The sequence below is a fragment of the Podarcis bocagei genome (assembly GCF_964188305.1).
Source record: "Podarcis bocagei genome assembly, chromosome: 6".
Taxonomy (NCBI): domain Eukaryota; kingdom Metazoa; phylum Chordata; class Lepidosauria; order Squamata; family Lacertidae; genus Podarcis; species Podarcis bocagei.
Window position 1 is genome coordinate 79314994 of NC_138130.1, and position 12098 is coordinate 79327091.

A 12098-nucleotide genomic window follows, 5' to 3' on the forward strand; every position below is an offset into this window, starting at 1 on the left:
TTAGACATCAGCATTTTATCATGCACATTCCTGTGGAACCAGACTGCTCCCCGCTCTCTGTGTTAAATATTTAATCATAAGAGTGTGTGAGGAATAATACAAATGTTTAATGCCAAACAATGTCTGTTGAGGATGCAAAGGTTTCCAGAAAAAGCTCTTTTGATAAACAATTCAAGCAAATAACCCTTATTTTCAGTAGTCTGACAACATTAAGGCAATTTTCTTGTGCTTTTAAAACATCATTTTGAAATAAAAATGTTATATTGAGTATCTATATTAATCATGGACATTCATCTGCCACTTTTTATAGTAATGGCTTAAAGAATGTTTCTTTTCTTTTGCAGATGCAGCAGAGAAATGAATTAAATCTTGCAAAGTGCTGCTGGGCTTTAATTTACACATTTGCTTTCAAGTTGACCAGTCTTTGGCAAATTCTGATTATACAGCTACAACTTCAGTTTACACCAATGCTATTGATTTTGCCTCCTCCTTCAAACAGATTTATGTTAACAAAGAGGGAGGTTGAAAACAGCAGTAACTTCTAAATAAGATGGGTTGTTTAGATTATAAGAGATGGGCACTTAAATTTATTCTGTCAAAGGCAACCATTATTTTACAGCTAAATACATCTTATTTAGTATGTACTCAGTGGCTTTTTACCACCTGATTTTCTATACAGAGGAGTCAATGGTAACCCTCTTAATTTTCAGTACCCGTATAGGCTGCAAATCAGGCACAGCTATCAGCTTCTACTTGCCAAGCTATTATATGCTAATATAAAGATAGCATCAGATATTACTGTTTATGTTGGTCCAACTATTATTATCTATTACAAGTCTCAAAATACTTTTGAATTAACATTCTCAAGGAAGGGAAAATGCCAGAGAGAGGTGATCTCAAGTTTACATATACCTGTCAAATTAGACAAATACAAATTTCTTCCAATTCCTACATGGACTGGATGCAGAGAAGGTATTTGTAATTCAGAAGGAAATTGTCCCCTAAAGTTACACTAATTAATTAAAGACCAGATATTCCCATAGCTTTGTGATCTTAAAAGTAAACTAACCTACATCTTTAGTACAGTTATCATTGACGTTTCAAGTCACAATCAGGAGTTTTTTCACATGCTTAAATTGGTTTTGTTACATGTCTGATTGCTGTTAACACTGTTAGACCATGTCTTTGACACCTAAAATACAGCAGTTGTAATCATCTTGACACATGATAACTGATAATGATTCCAGGGCCTTTTTATTGTCCATTATTTCATAGAATTGGCTAAAGGAAACCTCATAGATGCAATCAGTTTTGAACCCACATGATACATGAAATGGAAAACATATGCTATGCTAACACATTATGGGTTGGGTCCTGACTAAGTTAATTGCTCCTAAGTTTCACGGAAATCAGTGACCAAGTTAGGTGCTACGTAAGTCCCATTGCCTTAAATGGAAATGAAGGCTGCATACACACCACACATTTAAAGCACATGGCTTCCCCCAAAGAATCATGGGAACAGTAGTTTACCTCCTGCAGAGATATAATTCCCAGCAGTTCCCAGGGTTCTTTGGGGGAAGTCATGTGCTCTAAATGTGTGGCGTGTACAAGCACTTTAGTCTGGCTCATTTAGACATACTTTAGCATGTCTTTTGGTATACATATAAATTAATCTACAATAAGAATGAACTGCAACTGCCATAATTCTTGACCATCAGCCATGCTGGTTGAGGCTGATGGGATTCCACTCTGCTCCACTGGTATGTCTTACAAATATGGGCGTTTGTCACTTATACATGTCATTTGGGGGCGGGTTTCTTTCTCCTTTCTTTTTCCACTTGCCAAGTGTATTATCAGGGCAAAGTCCCACTTAACAAACCCTTATTATAAAAAAACAACAACAGAAGTTGGCAGTCATATGGGTGTCCATTCAGCACTGACATTATATCAAAACCCCATACAGTGGTACCTCGGGTTAAGTACTTAATTCGTTCCGGAGGTCTGTTCTTAACCTGAGGTACCACTTTAGCTAATGGGGCCTCCTGCTGCTGCCGCTCCACCGGAACACGATTTCTGTTCTCATCCTGAAGCAAAGTTCTTAACCCGAGGTAATATTTCTGGGTTAGTGGAGTCTGTAACCTGAAGCATATGTAACCCGAGGTACCACTGTATATAAAATGCAGCTTTGGTGTTATTCAATAAGGAATAGCAGGAAATCTATCTGGCAAACAGAGCTCCAGATGCTTTGTGGTTATACCACACCTAAGACAACATCTGCACTTCAAGCACTTCAGGGAACATTCTGGTTTACCTCAAGAAAAAAAAGGGGGGAGGAAGGTTCATCTATCTTTCTTATCCTCTGCATTTGTCAGTCCTCTTCCCCTCTTAACGGTCTGCTGTCCTTCCCTCATCCTGCTTTTCATTTTTCTCCCTACGCTATCTGATGGCTCATTCCGACAATGATATTTCTGAAATGGATACAACACCTCTGTAGCCTCTTAAAAATTATGGAACACCTTCCCTATGTCATATTCACAGCCAGGTAGCAATAGAAAGATAATGCCAGGCTCACAAAATCCCCGTGGCACTAGTGAGAACCATAGCAACATCTTTTTTATTTCTCCCACGGTATTTCATGTGATCTCCATCTGGCCCTTTTGAAAAGTCTGATCACAATGTAAAAAACCTCATTTTATTCACCCTGAAGCTACAAAGAGAATCTGTTTTCAAGAATTAAGTGTGAGTTGCACCTCAAGAAAAACAAAACCAACTGACTACAATCAGTAGTGGATTTATAGGTATGAACAGCAGTAGGAACCCGTATGGCTGGGGGCACTCAAGATCTTAGTATACATCATTAACTGAGAGGATACCCTTGAAATGTCACTACAAACAATTGCCATATCATTGCTGGATTCTAATTTGCTGTGGTTTCCACTCTTCATTTTTCCTACTTCCTGATTAAAATATAGCTGCTGTAGAACACAGACATGTTCTTTACTAGAACTTGCCAGAACTTTCTCCTGTTCGTGGTTATCTTAAGAAGTGTCTAGAAAATCCAGTAGTAACTAGGGGTATTAGAGCAAGTGAGAACTCTGGCTGTTAGTTATGTGTTATGAAAAAAATATTGTTTGATAATATAAGAGTAAAAAGGCAGCCCGTGTTATTAATTAACTGGTTCTTATGCATTTAGCTCTGTCATACTTTTAGTCATGCACAAGTGAACCAAAAGGGCTCCTCAAAAGGACTGCATAAACCATAACTCCAACACTGACTACAATCCACTGAAGAGTATGTGTGTCATCTAATCTGAATGGGGGCTTACATAGAAGAAGTGCTTTAAGGCTTGTTCCTGCTGTTTTGTGACCATGAATGCTGGAAGCATTTGTAGATGAATGCTGACACTCCTCGCAATCTTTTGTGAATTTCTACATTTTAGCAAAATATTAGTAAAACAGCCTAAAGATAAGAGCTCGTTTATCCTTGGGAGGCAGTGGGCTCTCTTTCCTTGGAATGATAAGCACTAAGTAGAGGCTAGTGGCCATCACTGGGTATGCAGAAAATGCTAGAATTTGAGCAATGAATTGGACTTGAGGATTTCTGACTATAAGTCTATGTATGAAAATGCAGATATCATACCCTCCAACATTTCTCTGATGAAAATGGGGACACCCCGTTCCATAATGATAATGTTACTATTTATGCCTCATACATCTTGTTTCCCCAGGCACTCTGGGCGGCTTCCAACATATATAAAAACATAATAAAACATTAAACATTAAAAAACCTTCCCTATACAGTGGTACCTCAGGTTACAGAAGCTTCAGGTTACAGATGCTTCAGGCTATAGACTCCGCTAACCCAGAAATAGTACCTCGGGTTAAGAACTTTGCTTCAGGATGAGAACAGAAAGTGTGCTCTGGCGGCGTGGTGGCAGCGGGAGGCCCCGTTAGCTAAAGTGGTATCTCAGGTTAAGAACAGTTTCAGGTTAAGAACGGACCTCCGGAACGAATTAAGTTCTTAACCCGAGGTACCACTGTACAGGATTGCCTTCAGACGGCTTGGGGGTCGGATAACTCCATACCTTCCAACATTTCTCCAATGAAAATAGGGACATCCTAAGGAAAAGTGAAAAACATAATCTTGCATTAAAGCAGCAAAATAAAAAATATTGTAGGAGATGGAAGAGCTATTTCCTTAAGCACATATGATAATGAATTGAAATCATTTTCATGTTTTGTCTCTTGTGCTCAATAAGTAACACTATTAATTTTAATGCTATTTCTCCTTTTAATGCTATTTCTACAAAGTCAGCATGATTAATAGCCCATAAGCACTCTGTTTTTTAGACAAGCAAGACTGACAGCCCTCTGGGTAGAAATCATATGCAGTTTGAAGATGTTATTGTTTCATACTAATGATATGAGAACCTGCTTCTTTATTTGTGCTTACAGTTGTTAAAATAGCATCAAAATATTCAGTACTTGTGACAAGCTAGGTGAAGAATATTGATTTCAGTTTGGCTTTGGCATCTTTAAAAGCATGGAAGAGTTTCACTGAAAAGCAAAAATGCATCTTCAGCTGGCACTGTTGGGAGATGAAGACCAAAATGAAAATGGTGTAGAAGCTAAAAATCCTGCTTCATAAGTCCTAACAAAATCAAATTATTTAAAATGTATTTTCAGTGTAATGTATATAATGGCAGTGATTTAAGTGGTACATCTGTATGGAAGAATATATATACTATGTATATGTATATGTATATGTATATGTATATGTATATGTATATGTATATGTATATGTATATGTATATTACCCCATTGTAGGTCTTCTTAATTTAATTTCCCCCCATCCAGGTATAAAGGAGATATAATCATTGAACCACATAAGCCTAGTTATTCCATAGTTCTGGGGCACTACTGAAATTCTATGGTCTTTAAATGACAATCTATGATTACATTAGTACTTTTCGAGAGTCACAACCTAAAAGCAACATTAGTCAAGCACCCTCAGGTTCCTACAGTTCACCTTCAACTTCTCATCTTTAACTTCTGTAGCACTGACTCTTCTGAAGGGGCTGGTGGCTTTCTGCAATCCAGAATGGTGAGTGTTGGCACCTGCAAGTTTAGGAAGCAATGTGTATCCAGCCTAATGGTCCATCTAACAAAGTGATGTCTGGCGATGGATTTCCTTCCTAGCTATGGTCTCAGCCTCCAGCTGCCTGTGACCCATGACTGGATAGGCTGAATATGATATCACACATACTAATCATATACTTCACCACTTCATTAAAAAGTAACTGGCCAACCCACCCAGAAAAGATCATGTAACCTTCTAACGGAAGTGCTCTTAAAAAGAGATCAGGAATGGTAAAATAATTTAGGAGAGAACAAGGTATTAGAAAATATTTTTGGGGAAGCCAAGTTTGCATGGTCTCAAACTACTAGGGTACAACTGGCAAGGAGGAAGACATTAGGTGCCATTGGTGCACCTAGACACAAACGAGCAGGTACCAACACAATACTGGTGAACTAAGAAAGGCATCCATTTTGAAAAGGCAGAGATGCTGTTAGTGGGAGCTTCAGCCCATCATCTGGGCAAGTGCTTCTGAGTACTTGCTAGCAGAGTTGGGAGCCCCCTGACACGTGGAGGCTGGTGGAAGGATTTCCTCTTCATCCAAACCCCCTGCAGCACAGTGGATTGGGGGTTTGGATTGCTCTGTTAGTATTTCTTTATTTTTAATATTTATATACTGCCCACTAACCAATATTCTCTATGTGGTTTACAAGTAAATAATAAAAACCATAATAATGCAAATGTCTTCAGGCAAGTCTCACGTATTTTCCATCATGCTTTTCAGAAGTTACTAATGGAACTGCTTCTCATGAATGGGTCTCATATATTTCCGCCTGACCACCCACCATGAGCTCAGCAAGCCTCACTTTTTTATTTGTATAAGAAAAAGCACTGGATTTAATTATATTTTTAAGGACCCTAGAAGCCATTGGCTGAAAAGAATTTCATCCTCATCTAAATTAAATGCTAAGATTCTGAATAACTTGAAAGGAGAAAGCTTTACTGTGAATTTGAAACTGCCCCCTGTCTCCTGATAAAAATGCTTTTTGGTGCTCATGAAATTTAACAGCAATTGCTTACAGCTGCCTAGTTCAGTTTTTATTTAAAGAGCTCAACAGTGGGCTTTAAAAATTATCAGCCTAAAACAGGCCTGATGCATGCCATGTTTACTTGTGAGGATTTCACTTTTCAGGCATACTTTCCATCAATGTTTGGGTGGATGTTCTGTTTGGTTTTCCTTACACTTGGGAAATCTTTACACCTCTTATCAATTCTGCTGCCCCTCACATTTTGTCATGTAGTGGGCACAGCTTTGGATAACAACAACAACAGCAGCAGCAATTTATTTATACCCCACACATCTGGCTGGGTTTCCCTAGTCACTCTGGGTGGCTTCCAACAAAATATTTAAAATACAATAAAACATCAGACATTATAAACTTCACTAAACATGGATTATGGCAAGGGGCTCTAATATAGTCCATAATGGCTTTTGTAAGAATATTTTTCCTGAAATATCTGATAAAATACAGCAGAGAAAAGCATGCAATATAGAATTTCAGTTAGAATAAAGATTATATTACAATATCACATTTATATAGCCATGCATAACCCCACAGCTCCTGGTGATTGCTTACTCATGAAATACATGTATATTAATGGTAAACAATAAACCCACAAACTACCAGCCTTACCAGTCTACAGTCTTGTTTGTAATTTCAGCATAATGAGATTCAAGGTCTTCCAAATATTCTTTTATGGGATACTATTCAACAGAAACTGAAGCCCTTTGGTTTCAGTGGCACTTAACTACTTACAACTGTGAACTGGGCAACAGCAGCCATAGAGAATTTATAGTCTTTATTTGCAAACACCTAAAACTCATGCTCTTCCACAATTTTCTTTGAGAGATAATGATTTACTATAATACAGTCCAACCAAAGTGTGTCTGAAACACTCAACCCAATATTTCTATCTAGAATATTTAGATCCTGCCTTTCAATGTGAATAAAATTCCAAAATGTGTAACAGCGACATTATAATACAAACAATGATTTAAACAAAAATATAATGAAACAAATTATTAAAATAGCTAAGGCCTAGAGCAAACAAAGAAGAATGCTGGATGGAACTGTGAAACAGGAAAAGCCTCCTTCTCATACAAGGTTTGCAAAAACGTGTTGTGGCTGTAAATTTTACTTGTACTAATCTAGATTGCTACATGCAATGCCATCCTGCTGTTTTATTTTGTATTGTTTCCTGGGGGAACAATATTTGAATGGTTGATTATGATACTTATTTAACTATTCTTACTGGAAGTGCTATTTTTCTAGAAAAAGAGGTGCCAGAACTCTCCATGAACACCTCCCTTGTTCTCTTAGAATGGCAATGGCGCCCACCTGAGAGGTGTCAGAAGTGGGGGAAAAGCCCTGCTTACTGAGGAATCCTTGGAGGGGTTGTGCTTTCTTGAAATATACATTTTTTAAAAAATCTAAAGAAACAGGAAACTGTTCTAGTTTAATTTTTGCTTTGGATGGGTTCATAGAGCTATTGCTAGAGCTATTTAGATTGACATACTGTTAAACTTGCCACTGTCCAAGCCCATCTCTTGGGAAGAACTATTGGCTTGGAGAAATCTAAATCCCTACACTTCAGCAACCTGATCTCCAGAGAGGCTGCATGAAAGCCTCTCATCTAACTTCCTTATAAAACACAGAAGGGAGCCCTCGAGCAGAGCGGATGATAAAGGCTGTAGCCAGTTCAACTATAGAATATTTTCACAGTCCTGTGCTGGTTCCCACAACTATAAACTTACGATAGCAGTTCTTACCATTGTTACCAACTAACCAGGTTCTTAGGCATTTGGAGAGTCTTTGGGAGTCATCCCAACTGTCAGATTATCAGGTAAGCCTCCTAACAACTGAACTGCAAGTAAATAAAACGTTCAGAAGTGGAGATTATAGTTCCCAGGCCTATATATTTTTTTATTATTGACTTCACTGCCTAATCCTAAAGAAAATGGAGAAAGAAAGAAAATCCATTCTTTGAAATGATCATACCCAAGAAGTAAACTAGACCAGAAATGGCAGGTGTGTGAATGTTGTTCACACCTGCCATTTCTGGACTAGTTTACACCCTGAAATGCAGCGATAGAATTCACTGTATCTTTTCCCCAAACAGGTTGGAAAGCAACTGGGAGGCAACTGATTGCAAATGCATGCTGCTCTAGTCAGATTTTTAGGCCTGGCTCCTGAGATTGCCATGCCCTGTCTAGTTTGGCATGGGAGGATTTCTGGTCACGTCCTTATCAGGAAACGTGTGGTAGCCATTTCCAACTTTACAACACATGGTCCTCTATTTGAAGGGCTATCCAGTCCAAATCCAGTGTGAAGATAAAGAACAGTAAAAATTGCAGAGCAGCTTCCTTGAATCTGCCCGTCAACAAGACCTGAACAGCAGACTGCGCAGGTACACATGTCATCTGGTTACAATCTGCTCGACTATGGTGAAATGTATTTCATTTATAGTCAAACTATTTTATTTTTAATAGCGCCTTTTTGTTGTTTTGGCTTATTAAATACAACATGACCATGTAAAGCATAATTTCTACCTTTGCAACTCTATGTGAATTTCATGCAAATCAATGTCTTACATAAATATCCCTTACATAAAAATCAGGGCGTTTTGGTCTAAACCACTGAGCCTCTTGGGCTTGCCAAATGGAAGGTCGGCAGTTTGAATCCGTGCAACAGGGTGAGCTCCCGTTGCTCTGGCCCAGCTTCTGCCAACCTAGCAGTTCAAAAGCAAACCTTACATAAATATTTCTCAGAATGCATTGAAAGTGCATTATACAGGGTTGTATCCAGCTCAGCATTCTGTTAATGCTCCATCAGCAAAAGGACTTCTGCTTGCACAACACAACGTTCTCGCCCTCTCCTCCTCCCTGCACCCCTCCCAAATTTGTTCTAGAGGTTCTTCCAAGCCTCTGTGGAAGATCTGGGGAGGGTGTGAGCTGCACACAGGGGGGGGGAGTCCCACTGTGCAAGTGGAAATGTTTGTGCTAACCGAATGTTGCGGGTGAGTATGAGAATCACCCACAGTGATTATTTTGGAGGGGAAAGATACTACAGCCAATAGCCAGAGGTCTTGAGTAGATGCACTAGTTGCATATTTCACTGGATCCTGGCATACAAGGATAAAATTAATTCCATTCAATTCATTTAGAAATTAATTGAAAATAAAAATGCTAGTCATTAGATGCAAAAGCCATGTTACATTCCTCCGACCTCCTCCAGAAGTCGAAGAACCTGGGCAATCTTCTTATGTATTAATAACTATGAACAGGAGAAAAGCAGACATTTGTCACTAACAAAAGAAATACCTCACAAAGCAGAAATAAATATATTTATTATTAATATTAATAATAGTGTATGTTCTAATTTTCTTTTCCTGTACAAATTAATTCAACCTACATAATTATACCGTATTTTTCACCCTATAGGATGCACTTTTCCCCCTCCAAAAATGAGGGGGAGATGTGTGTGCATCCTATGGGGCGAATGCAGGCTTTCGCTGAAGCCTGCAGAGCGAGAGGGGTCGGTGCACACCGACCCCTCTCGCTCTCCAGGCTTCAGGAAGCTATCCCCCCAGCCCGGTCGCTCTCCGACCCGTTCTGGGGGCTGGGGTCGGGGGAAGCTCGGGCTTCCCCCGCCCCCTGCCCCGCAAGCTCCGGGAGCGATGGCGAGGTCGCACAACCTTGCCTTCGCTCCCAGCCCCCCAGCCCCAAGGCTAAAAACGAAGCCAGGAAAGCGAGCCCGCTCGCTGTCATGGCTTCTTTGCTCTTTGGGGCTGGGGGGGATAATTCCCCCCCTTTATCCCCCCCCCACACAAAAATAAGTGCGTCTTATGGGCCGGTGCGTCCTATAGGGCGAAAAATACGGTAAATGTTTTATATCAGAAACCAAATGCAATGTTTTGTTCCATTTGCTTAATAGCAAAGAATAGTTTTTGTGAGACATGACACAGAGGAAACCTGGGGAGGCAGACAGAAGAAAATAACCAAGCAAACCCTGGAGAAAACTTGATGTTGAAGGAATGGCTTTTAATGGTATTGTTTGTTGTGGTGGTAGCTTATTGTAGAAATAAAGCACGATCATCTAAAGCATTATTTTTAATGCCTAGGATATGGAAACAGACACACTCAGTAAATCCAAGTATGTAATAGCCATATTTTTCTTAGGTTATATACACAAAGCTGTATTAAAAATTTAAATGTGATTTTATGTTCAGTTAGTTCACAGACCAAGCTAGAAAAACATTTGACCATCTAAGACAAAGCATTTTATATAGTGGGAGGCAGTGGAAGACAGGAGTGCCTGGCGTGCTCTGATCCATGGGGTTACGAAGAATCGGACACGACTAAACGACTAAACAACAACAACAACAGCAGCAGCAGCATAGTAAAATAAAATTTTGTATTCTACAAATTCATTGCACATTTGCCTACTAAATATTCTTATCAGTTCTGATTACACAGAAATGAAGCCACCCTATATATTGCTATACAGTGGTACCTCGGGTTAAGAACTTAATTCGTTCTGGGGGTCCGCTCTTAACCTGAAACTGTTCTCAACCTGAAGCACCACTTTAGCTAATGGGGCCTCCCACTGCCGCCGCACAATTTCTATTCTCATCCCGAAGCAAAGTTCTTAACCCGAGGTACCACTGTACTTTACTAGCCTGGACTTGGTGCATTTTTTAAAAAATGAAGCTTTATTCCATTTTTTAAAATTAATTTGAAGGTATAAGGTGAAGCACACTATTTGTTTATTAGATTGTTTAAAACTGTCCTTTCATGTGCGATCCAAAGGCGACTTGCAAATATATAAAATGAAAGCAATTAAATTAAAATTGCACACAAATACCCTCACAGCAATAACAGAACACAGTGAATTATCCAATTCCAATTCATTAATTATATTTATTATTTGCTATATTGCTCTGGTATCTATGCTAAAAGAGGGGGAAAAGTGTCAGAAACCCCACTCATTGGAGCCTTGTACCTATTTCCCCAGCTGTGTGCATCACACAATCACAGGAACCCAGCGCTTCATAATCCAGCCACCACGTAATAATAATAATAATAATAATAATAATAATAATAATAATAATAATTTATTATTTATACCCCGCCCATCTGGCTGGGTTTCCCCAGCCACTCTGGGCGGCTTCCAAAAGAATATTAAAATACAATGATACATCAAACATTAAAAGCTTCCCTAAACAGGGCTGCCTTCAGATGTCTTCTAAAAGTCTGGTAGTTGTTGTTCTCTTTGACATCTGGTGGGAGGGCGTTCCACAGGGAGGGCGCCACTACTGAGAAGCCCTCTGCCTGGTTCCCTGTAACTTGGCTTCTCGTAGTGAGGGAACCGCCAGAAGGCCCTCGGTGCTGGACCTCAGTGTCCGGGTAGAACGATGGAGGTGGAGACGCTCCTTCAGGTATACTGGACCGAGGCCGTTTAGGGCTTTAAAGGTCAGCACCAACACTTTGAATTGTGCTCGGAAACGTACTGGGAGCCAATGTAGGTCTTTCAAGACCGGTGTTATATGGTCTCGGCGGCCGTTCCCAGTCACCAGTCTGGCTGCTGCATTCTGGATTAGTTGTAGTTTCCGGGTCACCTTCAAAGGTAGCCCCACGTAGAGCGCATTGCAGTAGTCCAAGCGGGAGATAACCAGAGCATGCACCACTCTGGCAAGGCAGTCCGCGGGCAGATAGGGTCTCAGCCTACGTACCAGATGGAGCTGGTACACAGCTGCCCTGGACACGGATTTAACCTGTGCCTCCATGGACAGCTGTGAGTCCAAAATGACTCCCAGGCTGCGCACCTGGTCCTGCAGGGGCACGGTTACCCCATTCAGGACCAGGGAATCCCCCACACCTGCCCGCCTCCTGTCCCCCAGAAACAGTACTTCTGTCTTGTCAGGATTCAATCTCAATCTGTTTGCCGCCATCCATCCTCCAA

General features: G+C 40.1%; 1 protein-coding gene and 1 long non-coding RNA gene across 4 annotated transcripts in view; one reads left to right on the forward strand and one right to left on the reverse strand.

Annotated features, from left to right (window-relative positions):
- LOC308589139 overlaps positions 1-468 on the forward strand; it is a 79451-nt gene extending 78983 nt beyond the window's left edge. The window contains exon 5 of the long non-coding RNA XR_014009080.1: positions 345-468. This is a non-coding gene — a long non-coding RNA (uncharacterized lncRNA). The remainder of the gene's footprint in view (positions 1-344) is intronic.
- Positions 1-12098, reverse strand: part of NBEA (neurobeachin) — a 366730-nt gene that overhangs the window by 35370 nt on the left and 319262 nt on the right. The gene's annotated exons all lie outside the window — the stretch shown is intronic.